Source organism: Chiloscyllium punctatum, chromosome 34, assembly GCF_047496795.1.
Source record: "Chiloscyllium punctatum isolate Juve2018m chromosome 34, sChiPun1.3, whole genome shotgun sequence".
Classification (NCBI taxonomy): Eukaryota; Metazoa; Chordata; class Chondrichthyes; order Orectolobiformes; family Hemiscylliidae; genus Chiloscyllium; species Chiloscyllium punctatum.
In genome coordinates, this window is record NC_092772.1 from 2,711,429 (window position 1) to 2,727,097 (window position 15,669).

The 15,669-nt window shown below is 45.1% G+C and overlaps 1 long non-coding RNA gene across 3 annotated transcripts in view; it reads right to left on the bottom strand.

The window, feature by feature from the left end:
- Positions 1-13,640, bottom strand: part of LOC140458754 (uncharacterized) — a 30,596-nt gene extending 16,956 nt beyond the window's left edge. For 2 of the 3 annotated variants that reach the window (XR_011953636.1, XR_011953635.1), the window contains exons 1-3: positions 13,556-13,640; positions 8,040-8,122; positions 1,547-1,627 (exon numbers count right to left, since the gene is read on the bottom strand). This is a non-coding gene — a long non-coding RNA (uncharacterized lncRNA). Of the gene's footprint in view, positions 1-1,546; positions 1,628-5,222; positions 5,605-8,039; positions 8,123-13,555 lie in introns of those variants that run through there. The other variant, XR_011953634.1, reaches the window with a different exon arrangement.
- Between the last annotated feature and the right edge of the window lie 2,029 nt (positions 13,641-15,669).

Genomic DNA, 15,669 nt, shown 5'->3' on the forward strand with positions numbered 1-15,669 from the left:
GATCATGGAGATTCTCCCTAATCGCCCACATCCGACAGGAACAGCACGCCACTCTACAACAGGCCACCTCTCGGCCTTAAGAATCTACAGACCAAGAAAAAGGCACAGTCTTACTGCTCTAAAAATACTGCCCGAGAATAACAATGCTTATGTTTTATATTTTAAACATTTAATCAAGAGACTGTAAGACCTTAAAAAGAAACCCTCACCTTACTCACTATTGTAGATTAAATAAAGTATAGCAGACTAAGATTGATGTTTGAAGATACTGAAACCCACTGAGCTGATACCCGGCTCTGAGTACTTCCAAGGGTGAGGACTCTCTGAGGGCAGCTGTGAAATGTCACTGTTTCTCTTCTCTGTCCACTCCATTTCCAGAGATGTTTATAACTTCACAGCCAGTCAGCTCAGAGAGGTCACTGCTTGGTTTTATTCACTGGGGGTTGCCTTTGCTGCCCAGACCAGTATTGATTGACCACCTTCGTGTTGGAGAAAGTGGTGGTAGACTGTCTTCCTGAAATGCTGCAGTCCATGTACACCACAGTGATATTTGGACAACAATCACCCTCTAGCCCCACAATCCTCCCTGTCTCTGTAATCCCCCTCCAGCCTCACCACCCTCCCTGTCTCGGTAATCCCCCTCCAGCCTCACCACCCTCCCTGTCTCGGTAATCCCCCTCCAGCCTCACCACCCTCCCTGTCTCTGTAATCCCCCTCCAGCCTCACTGCCCTCCCTGTCTCTGTAATCCCCCCCCAGCCTCACCACCCTCCCTGTCTCGGTAATCCCCCTCCAGCCTCACCACCCTCCCTGTCTCTGTAATCCCCCATCCACCCTCACCACCCTCCCTGTCTCTGTAATCCCCCTCCAGCCTCACCACCCTCCCTGTCTCTGTAATCCCCCTCCAGCCTCACCACCCTCCCTGTCTCTGTAATCCCCCTCCAGCCTCACTGCCCTCCCTGTCTCGGTAATCCCCCTCCAGCCTCACCGCCCTCCCTGTCTCGGTAATCCCCCTCCAGCCTCACCGCCCTCCCTGTCTCTGTAATCCCCCTCCAGCCTCACCACCCTCCCTGTCTCTGTAATCCCCCTCCAGCTTCAGAAATTACATGTCCTTGATGTAAGATTTTTATTTGGATTCATTGCTGTTTCTTTTACCTCAAAAATGAAAAATAAACCCCCCCCCCGACAAAAAAAAAGAGTGAAATATTTTCCACCCAAACAGATTTCTGTTGAGTGACCTTTTGGAGAGGCCGACACATGGACATTTGAGTATTTTATCACAAATTATACATGTAGAATGAGGGAACTTTTTTTTAAAAACTCTGCTAAAAAGGGAGGTAATGGCCAGATGGTATTCTTGCTAGACGAGTAATATATGTAATGTTCTGAGGATTAGGGTTAGAATCCCAACATGGCTGATGGTGGCATCTGAATTCAATACAATCGCGAATGAAAAGGCTAATGATGACCATGAAACTATTGTCGATTGTTAGAAAACACCCATCTGATTCATTAATGTCCTTTAGGGAAAGAAACTGTCTTCCTCACCTGGTCTGGCCGACAAGTGACTCCAGACCCACAGCAATGGAGTTAACTCTCAACTGCCCTCAAGGTAAGCACCCACATCAACTGAGTGAATAAACAAAAAGAGATTTATTTTTAAATCGCGGAGGAGAGCTTTTTAAAAATAAAATTGTGTTTTCAAAATTTAAAAAATGATCACCTTGGTCGGATGGCACTACAGATGCCGCAATAATCAGAGTGAACTAAAGGAACATACAGAGAGATCTCAGATATAAAGTCAGAATAATAAGGTGGTAATAGTAGACGAATCAATTTTGCAAACATTGACTGGGACGACCATAGTGTGAAAGGTTTGGTTGGGAAAGAATTTGTTAAACGAGTCCAAGAAAATGTTCTTTATCAATATGTAAATGTTCCTATCAGAAAGCAAGCAACACCTGAGCTTTTCTTGGCTGATCAGACAGGGCAAGTGACTGAAGTGATAGGATGGGAACAGTTTGGGTGGGAGGAAATTGTGGGCACCATGGAGAAATATTTGGATAATCGATAACTACGGGTGAGCTACCTGATGACTGGAGAGTGGATAATGTTGTACCTTTGTTTGTGAAGGGATAGAAGGAGAAGCCCAGGAACTGTAGACCTCGGAGTCTGACTTCAGTGGTGGGTGACCTGTAGGAGCTCATTCAGAAGGATAGGGTTTACATCTATTTGGAGATTTAAGGAATGATTAGGGACAGTCAACATGGTTACACAAGAGGGTGTCTCACAGACTTGATTGAGCTTTTTAAGGTAGTAACCAAGAAGATCGACGAGGGCAGAGCGTTAGACATTGTTTATTTGGACTTTAGTAAAGCCTTTCACAAGGTTCTGCATGGGAGACTGATTTGTAAAGTTTGATCACATGGGATTCAGGAAGAGCTTGCCAACTGGATACAAAACTAGCTTAACAGTAGGAAACAGAGTGTAATAGTGGAGGGTTGCTTTTCAGACTGGAGGCCTGTAACCAGTAGTGTTCTACAGGAATTGGTGCTGGGTCCATTTTTGTTTGCCATACGTGTAGATGTTTTGGGTAAGAATATACAAAGTATGGTTTGTTTGTGGGTGCCATCAAAACTGTTAAAGTGGACAGTAACAAAGGTTATTTATGATTACAAAGGGATCTTGATCAATTGGGTGAATGGGCTGAAGAGGGGCAGACAGAGTTTAATTTGAATAAATGTAAGCTATTACATTTTGATAAAACAGACATCACCTTTAGCCTCATTAATTAATTTCACTAATTAAAAGTAAGGCCTTGAGTAGTGACAAAGAACAAACAGACCGAGTGTTTCAGGTCTTGTCATATGTAGACAGGGTGGTTCAGAAGGTATTTAGCACACATACCTTCATTGCTCAGACCTTTAGGTAGAGGAGTTGGGACATAATATTGAGGCTGTACAAGATGCTGGTGAGGCCTTTTCTGCAATACTGCGTCCAGTTCTGGTTCCCCGTTACAGGAAGGATGTTATTAGAGAAGGTTCAGAAGATATTTCCCAGGATGTTGCCATGAATGGAGGGGTCGTGTTGAAGGAGTGGCTGGATAGGCTGAGATTTCTGTCACTGGAGTATAGGAGGTTGAGGGGTGAACTTATTAGAGGTTTATAAAATCACAGAGAGTGTAGATAAGATGAATGCCCGGGGGGTCGCAGGGGGATTGAAGACTCAGGTGCATACATTTTGAAGAGAGATGAGAAAGGTTTTAAATAGATTTTAGGATGTTTTATAGATATCCTAACAGATATTAGGATATTTTTACATTTGTGGAATGAACTGCAAGGGGAAATGGTAGCTGTGAATACAATTACAATCTTTAAAAGACCATGGGCAAAAGTTCATAAATAGGAAATATTTGGAGGCAGGTGCAGTTACTTTCATTTGGAATTAGAGTCGACATGGATTGGTTAGACCACAGGGTGTGTCTCCATGCTGAATAACTTTAAGACTCTAACTCTCGGTGTCTCTGTAAATTGCTCCATGCTCATAACTCTCTCTATCACTGTCACTTCATCAGCTTCACATCTCTTCCTTATCTCTGTAATTCCTCTCCAGCCTCAGAACCCTCACTATCTCTGGTATCACAAAACATCTGTCTCTGTAACATCATCCATTCTCACAATCCTCCTTGTATTTGTAATCTCCTCGAGTCTCACAAATCTCTGTGCTAAGTGCCTTTCTCTAATTCCAGCCTTGAGGATAGCCCATTTTTAATTCAGATTCATGCACCCTGAGCTCCAGAAATTACTAAACCTCTCTGCTCATTTTCCTCATCAAAACATTAACTAATCATGTATCATCTATTCTAATATCAAAAGGTATTAGATGATCATACAGGGTATGTGTGCTTGATGACCAATATGGATAAGATGGGGGCACTGTGTTAAACAGTTTTATATCAGAGACTCTGACCCCATTTTATTCCGTGTTTCTCTGCGATTCTCTTTTCGAAGCAGATAGGAGTGGGAAGCAGTGGAGAATGTAAATGATCCATGGTCTTCATAGTGAGAAGATTCCACCACCATGGGCTGTTTACCCACCAGCTCCACAATGTCCGATAGCCTATCCAAGCTATTGCGGATCCTAGAACCAGGGAGGTAACATACCATCCTGGATTCATGTCTGTGGCCATAGAAGTGCCTGTCTGTGCATCGACTATTGAATCCCCTGTCACTCTAGCCCTGCCACTCTCTTTCCTCCCACTCTGTGCAGCAGACCTTTCTGTGGTGTCACGAACCTGACTGTTGCTGATTTCCTGAGAGGCTACTCCACCCGTAACCTCCCAACAGAATCCCAAGTGGTATATGTGTACCTGTTTGAGAAGGGGATAACCACTGGGGACTCCTGCACTCCTGCACACCCTTCCTATCTATTTTATTGATCTGATGGTCACCCATTCCCTTTCTGCCTGTGTAACCCTCACCTGCAGTGTGACTAGCTCACTAAACGTGCTGACCATAACATTCTCAGTATTGCAGATGCTCCACAGTGACTCCACTCACAGCTCCAGCTCTGAAAAGCACTTTCCCAGTAGCTGCATTTGGGTCCACTTCCTGCATACATAGCCGTCAGGGATACTGGAAGCGGCCCTTATTTCCCACATTGTGCAAGAGTAGCACACCACGGATCTGAGGGCTCCTATCTCAATGTCTCTCTTTATTCATTTAGTTACTCCCATTAAGAGAATTTAAATGAACTAGCAACCTTCCTTCACACAAACATTTCTATTAAAATCAAAAGCACCAATCTTTACTTAGCCTGTTATGCTTTACTTTAAAAACTGTTAAGAAATACTCCGCAGGTATCACTTAAAAATTGGCTGTTCCCATTGGGATCATGTGAGTTTCTGAATGGCCTGAACCAAAACTGAGTTTCAGCATCACCTTCTCCCTGTCTCATCTCCCTCTGTTTTCACCCAACTCTAAAACACACTCATTGAGCCAAGCAGCCCTCACAGTGCAGCCCTGTCATTTTCATTGTCTGTTCACACCTACACTGCCCTCAGCCTCCTGTCCTGTTCCAATGCATCTCAATGGGAGCTCAGGGACAGCACCTCATCTTTCAATTCAGCCCTTTGTAACCCCAGAGTCAACATGGACCTCAGCAGTTTCTGGATGAATGGACAGTTGGTAGAATCTGGAACATTCCACCTGGAAAGGTGCTGGAATTTGAGTCCAAAAGGAGTTTTAATGAGAAGTTTGCAGGTGATTGAAAATAAAGAGTTTATAGGTTAACATCATGAAGTGGGTGATTGGATCGAAATCTGACAGTTCTTAAAAAGAGACGAGGTGTAGCTTGGATAAATACGTGCTCCCTCTCAGGCCAATATCTCCTTCCTCAGCTGCAGGGCCCAGGAGGCAGCGCATACCCAAAGGGTGATCCAACCACGAATTTGTACATCTTTCTGCTTAACAAAAATATTTTCCCGCAAACAGAACAAACCCTTCTCCTTCCACAGTTAAATGCCAATGATGTTCAGATCCTGATGACTCCATTGACTGCAAAAATTTGCTTTGACATCCCAGCCTCAATTATTCTGATTTAATATCCTATGAAATGAATTCACAAAACAAAACTCACAGTCAGTGCAGGAACAATAGTAAAGACATACTTTTCTCTTGGTATGTGCTTGATGTGTAAATGCCTCTCTTCAAATCGCACCCCACTACTAGGAAGGGGACATGCACATGCGCCTCACCTGTACCTTGCCCCGAATAAAGATGGCGACCATAACCCAGGTCCTATCACCGCCTGAGGGCCGCAGCCGTTTTCCCATCTGCTGCAAACACGGGACCCAGAGTTTCTAATTCAGACTAACGAACCGCACAGAGTAATTAAAACTTCCCAGTCTAAAGTGACTCATTATCTCCGTCTCCGAGGCCACTCTCCCCTTCCCTGTTTGCGACTCCCACATTCACCAACGGCCGTGTCACGTGGCACTGCATCAGCAGAATTACTAGTGACGTGTCATCCCATTGGCCACGCCCCTCAATCACTCCCATTGTTTGGATGACCAGCTGGTTCCACTTGGTCCACCAGTCCCTCGACCTTTTCCTATTGGTCTGAAGCTGCCATCAATCAGCTGGACCCCATTGTGAGGTCAGTGGTGGGATCCTCCCCCTGTCTGAATTAAACCCAGAAGGTGTATTGATGGTGTCAATCAGGAAAAACAAGCAGATGGTGCTGGGAAAGCTCAGCAGGTCTGGCAGCATCTGGGAACAGAAATCTGTCCAGTGGCCCTTCCTCAGAACCGATGGGAGCTGGGAAAACTGGAATCCTGACAGTGTGGAAACAGGCCATTTGGCCCAAAAGGTCCACAGCGTTCCTCCGAAGAGTATCCCACCCAGACCCATTCCCCTACCCTATTACTCTACATTTCTCCTGACTAATGCACCTAACCTACACATCCCTGAATATTATGGGAAATGTAGCTTGGCCAATTCAACTAACCTGCAGATCTTTGTATTGCAGGAGATAGGGGTTAAAGAGTAAATAACAGGCAGGGACAGAACCCAAAGAGAGACTTGAACATTTGGAAAGACAAAGGAGTGGATTACGTTCTGGCTGGGGGGGTGCATAGCTGTTAATGGAGGGGACAGGAACCTGTGTCTGGCAGCATCTCAGTGGAGGTGGCGGAAATGGCGACTGATGATCTACGTTCTGCTGCAAAAACAAACCCCGAACTTCCAGCTGCCTGCCACTTTAACACACGAGCCTGTTCCCTGGCCAACATCTCTGTCTAACGCTTACTGCTGTGTTCCAGTAAAGCCTGAACATACCAAATTGCCCCGTTTTTCAAGGACTGCAATTTCCCCTCCCACGTAGTCAATACAATCGAATGTGTTTCCTCCACTTCCCGCACCTCTGTCTTTGAAATCCACACTTCCAACTGCAAGGATAGAACCCTCCCCAAATCCTTACCATCCACCCAGATAAAACACATCATCCTCTGCCATTTCCACCACCTACAATCAAACTCCACCACCAGATTCTTCAGGGGTTTGACAGGATAAATAGTGAGAGGATATTTCCCATCACGGAATCAAGGGTTCCGTTTCAGATTCATCAAGTTTAAGGCGACACCGACGCGGGTAAGGGGTTTCAGTAGCAATGGAGCTGGGGTGAGGCGACAAACAACGTTCAAGAGATTGGAATTCCTGATGTTTTTGATTGTGTAGATGTCTGATCAGAAGGTCAGCTTGGGGTCAGATATGAGAGGAATATTGTGAAGAGTGTAGTTCTACCTCAGACAGTTCCCAGTGAGAGGGAGGAGCTCAGCAATAAGGGAAAGGAATTTGTAAGGCAATGGGTTTAACCAGTACAATGTTTCATTGGAGGAAACTGCAGCTAATCAAGTAGTGGGAATGTGGTAAGCAGTTTGATAACTGAGTAACATTGGAGTAATGGAGAGGGATGATGGGGAGGGAGAGCTGGGCATCGTCAGTGTACATGTGAAACCTAACACGGTGCTTTTGCACAATGACACTTCCTGGTATTGTATGTGAGATACAGGAGGGACCAAGGACACCAAATACAAGAAATTCAGAAAGGAGTTGGAGAGTGGAGATGGAGCAGGATTTTGGAAGAGAAGGGCAAAACCAGAAAAGACAGAACAAGGAACAATATCTGTGAATCGGTGAGGGGGACTGATAAGGAGGAGGAGGAAAGAGAGTTGGAAAGTCTGTAGTTTAGTTAGATTAGAGTAAAGGGTCAAGATGAGCTCTGATAAGGCTTGACATGAAATTGGACAAAGATGTAAGTTTAGGACAAAAACCAGGAACACTACGTGATGCACTTTGACTCAGTGGGTTAGTGGGAGGGAGGGAAGCAGCAGATCGGATTATCTCAGTCTTAGTGACAGAGAAACTACATGTGCTCCAAACTCTTGTTATTGGAGAGAATGTTGGAGGAGACAGGACGATGGACAGTGTTTCACAAAGAAATAAAAACCTGGGTAAGTGATATTTGAAGTGAGTGAACAAACCTGATGTATTTAACTTTTATCCAGAATATTAAAACAAACGACTGAAGTCCTGGTTCGAATCCCATCTTGGCAGATGGTGGAGTCTGAATTCAAGAAAAAAATAACTGGAATTAGGAATTTCCTGATCTCCATGGAACCATTGTCAATGGCGAAAAAAGCCCTGCCAACCCGACAGTCGCCCAACAAGCTACTCACTGTATTAATCACTGCAAAGTCTCAACAAAGGAATGAAACTGGATAGACCGCTTGGTATCTATCAAGGCACCATTTAATACAACCACAGAATCAGCCCTCTCGATGGTGCAACGTCCTCCTCACTAACATCTGGATTTTGGGGCCAAAATGTGCAGAGCTGTCTCACAGACCAATCAAGGGATAGCCTGACATAGTCATACTCACAGAGTAACCCCTTACAGACAATGACCAGACACCACCATCACCATCCCTAGATAGAGTGTGGGGTGATGGAAAAGCACAACAGGTCAGGCAGCATCCGAGGAGAAGGAGAATCGACGTTTCGAGCCTAAGCCCTTCATCACCCTGATCTGCTGTGCTTTTCCAGCACCACACTCTCGACTCTGATCTCCAGCATCTGCAGTCTTCACTTTCTCCTAAAATCTCTGGATATGTCCTGTCCCACCGGCAGGACAGACCAGGCAGAGGTGGTGGCACAGTGGTGTACAGACAGGGAGGATTTGCCCTGGGAGTACTCAGCATTGACTCCGGTGACCAGGAAGTATCATGGCTCCTGCTGATTACCACGTACCGTCCTCCCTTGGAGGATGAATCACTTCTCCTTCATGTTCAACAACATTTGGAGGAAGCACTGAGGCAATAAAATGGCGTCAAATGTACTCTGGGTACAGGATTTCAATGTCCACAATCGAGACTAACTCTGCAACAGAATTACTGACTGAGCTGGTCAGGTCCTAAAGAATATAGCTGCTCAACTGAGTCTGCAGCGGGTGCTGAGGGAACCAACAATAGGGGAAAACATACTTGATCTCATTGTTATGAATTGACCAGCTGCAGATATATCTGTCCATGACAGTATTGGTAAGAGCGACCATCACACATTCCTTTTGGAGACAGAAGTCTTGCCTTAAAGTTGAGAAAAACCTCCATTGTGTTGAGTGACACTATCACCGTTCTAAACGGGATAGACTTTGAAGAGATGTAGGATCTCAAACTGGGTATCTCTGAGGCACTGTGGGACATCAACAGCAGCAGAACTGTACTCCAGCACAATCTATAATCTCATGGGTTTGTAAATCCCGCTCTCACCCATCACAATGTACAGTAAAGGAGGGCATGCCAAGAGCAGCACCAGGCATACCTAAAAATGAAGTGCCAACCTGGTGAATCTACCAAACAGGACTATCTGCATTTCAAACAGCATCAGCAGCAAGCAACAGAGCTAAGTGATCCTACATCCAATGGAACAAATCGGAGCTCTGCAGTTCTGCCATACCCAGTTGTGAACGGTGATGGACAATTAAACAACTCACTGGAGGAAGCATCACAGATATCTCCACCCTTACTGATGGAGGGGCCTCATACATCCATTCACCAGATAAGACGACAGCATTTGCAGCAATCTGCAGCCAGACGTGTCAAGTGGATAATCCATCTTAGCCTTCTCCAGTGGTTTCCAACATCACAGATGTGAGTTTTAAGCCAGTTCGATTCAGTTTGAATAACATCAAGAAATGGTTAAGTAGTGCAAAGGCTATGGGCCCTGCCAATATTCTGGCAATAATACTGATGGCTTGTGCTCCAGAACTTGCCACCCACCAAGCCAAGTACCCCTCCAGCACTGACATCGACCAACAATGTAGAACAGGGATGTTCAACACAAAAAACAAAGGGCAATCCAACCCAGACAATTTCTTTCTATCAGTCCATACTCGATCAGCAGTAAAGTGATGGAAGACGTCATCAACAGGGCTATCAACCAGCAGCTGAGCGGCACTCATTTTAGGCTCCACCAGGGCCACTCAGCTCCCAATTGTGATACTGCCCTGATTCACAACCTGACAACCAGCTGAATCCCAGAGGTGAGGAGAGTGTGATAGCTCAGTCCCAAGTCCAAGACCACTATTACTAGCTGACTCCACCCTCATCTCAGCTCATAAACTCTCATCTGCCTTGTATTATCTCCAGACTTCATTATCCAACCACACTCCTGGCCAGCTTCCCACATTCAACCTCCCTGTAATCGCAAGAAAACCTAAATCTCTGCTGCCCAAGTACTCCCTTGTACCAAAAATTGTTGATCAATAAAAAGGCTCCTATTCATAATCAACAACATAGAGCTACCGCGATGTACAGCATGGAAACAGACCCTTCAATCCAACCCATCCATGCCAACCAGATATCCCAATCTAGTCTCACCTGTCAGCACCCGGCCCACATCCTCCAATTTAAAATTCTCACCCTTGATTTAATTCCTAGCTCGCTGCATCACGCACCCTTTGAGACCTCGACAACCCATTCTGTTCGAGACTCCCAACGATTTGTTAAATCATTATTTCACCTGTGTGGCTGTTTCTACAGTTGCTAAAGCAACAAGGTCTGAAATTCGCAGTCCAAACCTCACAGATCTGTTTTCCTCCTTTCAGACTTTCCTCAAAACCTGCTTATTTGGCAATGGTTTTGGTCACCTGACCTAATATCATCCTTCTCTGGCCTCATGTCTAAAGTTCCCAATAATATTTTTGTGAAATTATAAGCATGTTCTTGATTTGGACATTATCTTCAAATCATCACTGTTGCTGTAATGAATACTCTGTAATGTCTCTGACCCAACCACATTGTGGGAGCACCTTCACCACACAAACTGCAGCTGTACAAGAAAGCCAAACATCACCCTCTCCACAGGCAACAGGGCTTTGGCATTAATCACTGGTATCTGTGGAAGGAGGAACACAGTTGATGTTTCAGGGAGTGCAAAACAGATTACAGGGAATGAAAATGGTGCAGAATTTGATAGTCAGAAACGGAAGGAAAATACACGTGCTTATTGAAAAAAAGAATTCTTGACTGTCAAAGTTTTTCTAGAAAAAAATAATCTGATAATAGAGCAGCACATGGTCAGGGGCTGGGCAGCAGTGAAAAATTAACTTACAAGAATCTCTGATAAAGTAATAGTAAAATACTAAACAGACCAAAAATACACTTATTGTTCAAGACTGAGGAAGCTAGTTTTGACAAAGTGGCCATGAGGGAGCCCAGGGGTGAATCAGAGCAATATTAGCTGTTATGATCCCACAGTCATAGAGCTGTCTCGCACCGACACATACCCTTCGGTTTAACTCATCCATACCAACCAGATAGCCTAACCTAATCTATTCCCATTTGCCAACACTTGGCCCATATCCCTGTAAACGCTTCCTAATCATATCATGTATCTATTTAGAGGCCTTTAACATGTTTTAATTGTACCAGCCTTCACTACTTCCTCTGGCAGCTCATTCCACCCACTGCATTAAAGAGTTGGCCTTTAGGCCCCTTTGAAATTTTTCCCCGTTCACCCTAAAGCAATGCCCTCTACATCTGGACACCACTACCCGAGGAAAAACACCTTGTTCATTTACCCTATCCATGCCCCTCATGATTGTATAAACCTCCATAACATTACCGCTCAGCCTATGGTAGTCCGGAAAAACAGCCTCAGCCTTTCATGCCTCACCCTGTAGCACATCCTCCAAACCTCGCAACATCCTTGTAAATCTTTTTTTGAAACCTTTCAACTTTAACAGCACCCTTCTGATAGGAGGCAGGCCAGAGTTGCACACAATATTCCAAAGTGGCCTAACCAATGTCCTGTACAGCAACATGACCTCCCACATCCTATATTCGATGCTGTAACCAATAAAGGAAAATATACTGAACACCTCAGTGGGTGGCACGGTGGCAGAGTGGTTAGCACTGCTGCCTCACAGCGCCAGAGATCCGGGTTCAATTCCCGCCTCAGGCGACTGACTGTGTGGAGTTTGCACGTTCTCCCCGTGTCTGCGTGGGTTTCCTCCGGGTGCTCCGGCTTCCTCCCATAGTCCAAAGATGTGCAGGTTAGGTGAATTGGCTATGCTAAATTGCCCGTAGTGTTAGGTAAGGGGTAGATGTAGGGGTATGGGTGGGTTGCGCTTCGGCGGGGCGGTGTGGACTTGTTGGGCCGAAGGGCCTGTTTCCACACTGTAAGTAATCTAATCTAATCTAAAAACCTCCTTCACTATCCTATCCATGTGCAACTTGACTGGCAATGAACTATTGTTAGAAATGGGGAAAAGTGTTGTTTTTGCAGATATAGAAAAAGGGGTACAGCAAGAGAACTATTAACTCTATAAGTATTTAGGGAAGAGAATCTATAATTATGGTTAATTAAATACTAATTTTTGTGTGTAATTATTATAAGTTTCAAATAAGTTCAATGTTTAAAATAAAGTTCAAATCAGTTTTGTTTAAAACTTGTGTTTTCAGCAAAACGCTGACATAACCAAAATGCTTGAGCTATACAAGACAATGAAATATGCAGGGATGGAATGTGCCAGGAGAGTTGATACAAAATGTTGAACCAGATCATGATGTACCTATGGATAATGGTCAATGGACAAGTGAGAAGGAACATCAAGATAGCGGTTTAGCCTTGTGTCAGCACTTACAGAGGGGAAAGTTGCCAACTTGGAGAGAAGGGGGCAATAAGGGTGGAGCATAGCTAGGCATTAATAGAAATCAATAAAAAAAGATTGGGTAGTATAGGAGCCAGTCATAGTCGGTAGAGATGACCTCACGCAACTCAAAGATACAACTGGTGTAGTAATTTGAATTTTTCCTCACTTCAATTGTTCTGTACAACTGGAGTCAGATTCTTGCAAGATCGTAGAATAAATGGGTCTCGTTTCCAGTTTTGGTGGTCGCGTCTAAATTTTATTGATTTTGTTTTTAACACTATGAACCTGCAGTCCAAGGTCTCTTTGTTCTGCAAGATTCTCCAGGGCCTTGCCATTTAGTGTATAAGTCCTGCCCTGATTTGCTTTTCCAAAATGCAGCACCTCACATTTATCTAAATTAAACCCCATCTGATCAATATCCCATTGCACTCTGAGGTAACCTTCTTCCCTGTCCACAATACCTCCAATTTTGTATGACCTGCAAACTTATTTACTATACCTCCTATGTTGACATCCAAATCATTTAATTGAATGACGAAACAAATCCAGAAATAAACACCCATCTCTCTAGGTTTGAATATGCTCTGTGTAAATCCTGCCCTATGACTTTTACCAGAGAAACGCTGCCCCTTTGCCCCCTACAAAGATGGCGGCTCCGCACGTGTCCAGTGAATCGTTGCCCCGAATAAAGATGGCGGCGCTCACTCAGCCCTGAAGCTGCGCTGAGGCAATTCCCCGTTGACTGCAAACACGGGACTGGGACGTTCAAATTTGTGTTTTCCGACGTGCACAATTTGTTTATAAAACTTCGCCTCTCATAGGAACACAGTTTATTTCTTTCCTTACCGTATCCTTTCGCTCCATAACTTCCCGAGTATTCATTACATCGACTCTGCGCCGCGCGTAAGGGTGATCACGTGGTTTAGTCCAGTTCCGCCCATCATTCACTTTGATTGGTTGGAGGACCAACCGCCCAGCCAGGACCTCCAGCTCCGCCCACCGTCCTTCCATTGGTCCCGTGCTGACATCAATCACCCGGGGTCCCTTTGTTGGCAAGAGCATGCGCAGTGCATCCTGCTTGAGCTGATATGTTGGGTAATGTGATGGGAGAGTTTACTGAGGGGAACAATTGGAGAAAGTGAGGACTGCAGATGCTGGAGATCAGAGCTGAAAAATGTGTTGCTGGAAAAGCGCAGCAGGTCAGGCAGCATCCAAGGAGCGGGAGAATCAACGTTTCGTGCATTTCCCCTCCCCCCACCTTATATCAGCCCCAACCATTTCCCCTGCACGCACCTTATCTCAGTCCCAACCCTCAGACTCAGCACCGCCTTCTTGACCTACAATCTTCTTGCTGACCTCTCCACGCCCACCCCCTCTCCAGCCTATCACACTCACCTTGACCTCCTTCCACCTATCGCACTCCCAATGCCCCTCCCCCAAGTACCTCCTCCCTACCCTTTATCTTAGCCTACTTGGCCCACCAGCCTCATTCCTGAAGAAGGGCTTATGCCCAAAACGTCGATTCTCCTGCTCCTTGGATGCTGCTTGACCTGCTGTGCTTTTGCAGCAACACACTTTTCTGCTCTGAAGGGAAGAATTCCCTTTGTGTGAGCTCTGCAGTAGATTTCCTTTATTCATGGAGGGAATTCCCTTCCTACTCATGTCTGTATCGCTGTGATTGATGAATCAATGCCATCTGAATCAGTACATAAACACCCCATTTTCACAACATCTGAGATCTTTAGCACATTGTATCATGCTCTTCTTTGGAGACAAAAAGCATGAAATGGAGGCTCAAGGAATCAGAGCATGAGTACGGCATTCATCCCCTTCAGCTTGTTTCCCCCATTCTGTCAGATCATGGCTGGGCCAACCCAGGCCTCAACACCTCTTTTATGCTTGATTCGCATGGCCCTCAACTGCTCAATGTTTCAAAAATGTATCTGCCCTCTTTTAAAATAATTTGAGATAGAATCTGACCTTAGTGGTGGGAAAGATGCTGCAGTCTATGATAAAGGATGAAATTACGGCAGATCTGGATAGTAGTAAAAGGATAGGACAGAGTCAGCATGGATTTATGAAGGGGAAATCATGCTTGACTAATCTTCTTGAATTTTTTGAGGATGTAACTCTGAAGATGGACGAGGGAGATCCAGTAGATGTAGTATACCTGGACTTTCAGAAAGCTTTTGATAAAGTCCCACATCGGAGGTTAGTGAGCAAAGTTAGGGTGCATGGTATTGGGGGCAAAGTACTAGACTGGATTGAAAATTGGTTGGCTGATAGGAAACAAGGGTACATAGAACATAGAACATAGAACAATACAGCACAGAACCGGCCCTTTGGCCCACCATGTTGTGCTGAACTTCTAACCTAGATTAAGCACCCATCCATGTACCTATCCAAATGCCGCTTAAAGGTCACCAATGATTCTGACTCTACCACTCCCACGGGCAGCGCATTCCATGCCACCACCACTCTCTGGGTAAAGAACCCACCCCTGACATCTCCCCTATACCTTCCACCCTTCACCTTAAATTTATGTCCCCTTGTAACACTCTGTTGTACCCGGGGAAAAAGTATCTGACTGTCTACTCTATCTATTCCTCTGATCATCTTATAAACCTCTATCAAGTCACCCCTCATCCTCATCCTTCGCCGTTCCAACGAGAAAAGGCCGAGAACTCTCAACCTATCCTCGTACGACCTACTCTCCATTCCAGGCAACATCCTGGTAAATCTTCTCTGCACCCTCTCCAAAGCTTCCACATCTTTCCTAAAGTGAGGCGACCAGAACTGCACACAGTACTCCAACTGTGGCCTAACCAAAGTCCTGTACAGCTGCAACATCACTTCACGACTCTTGAATTCAATCCCTCTGCTAATGAACGATAATACTCCATAGGCCTTCTTACAAACTCTATCCACTTGAGTGGCAACTTTCAAAGATCTATGTACAT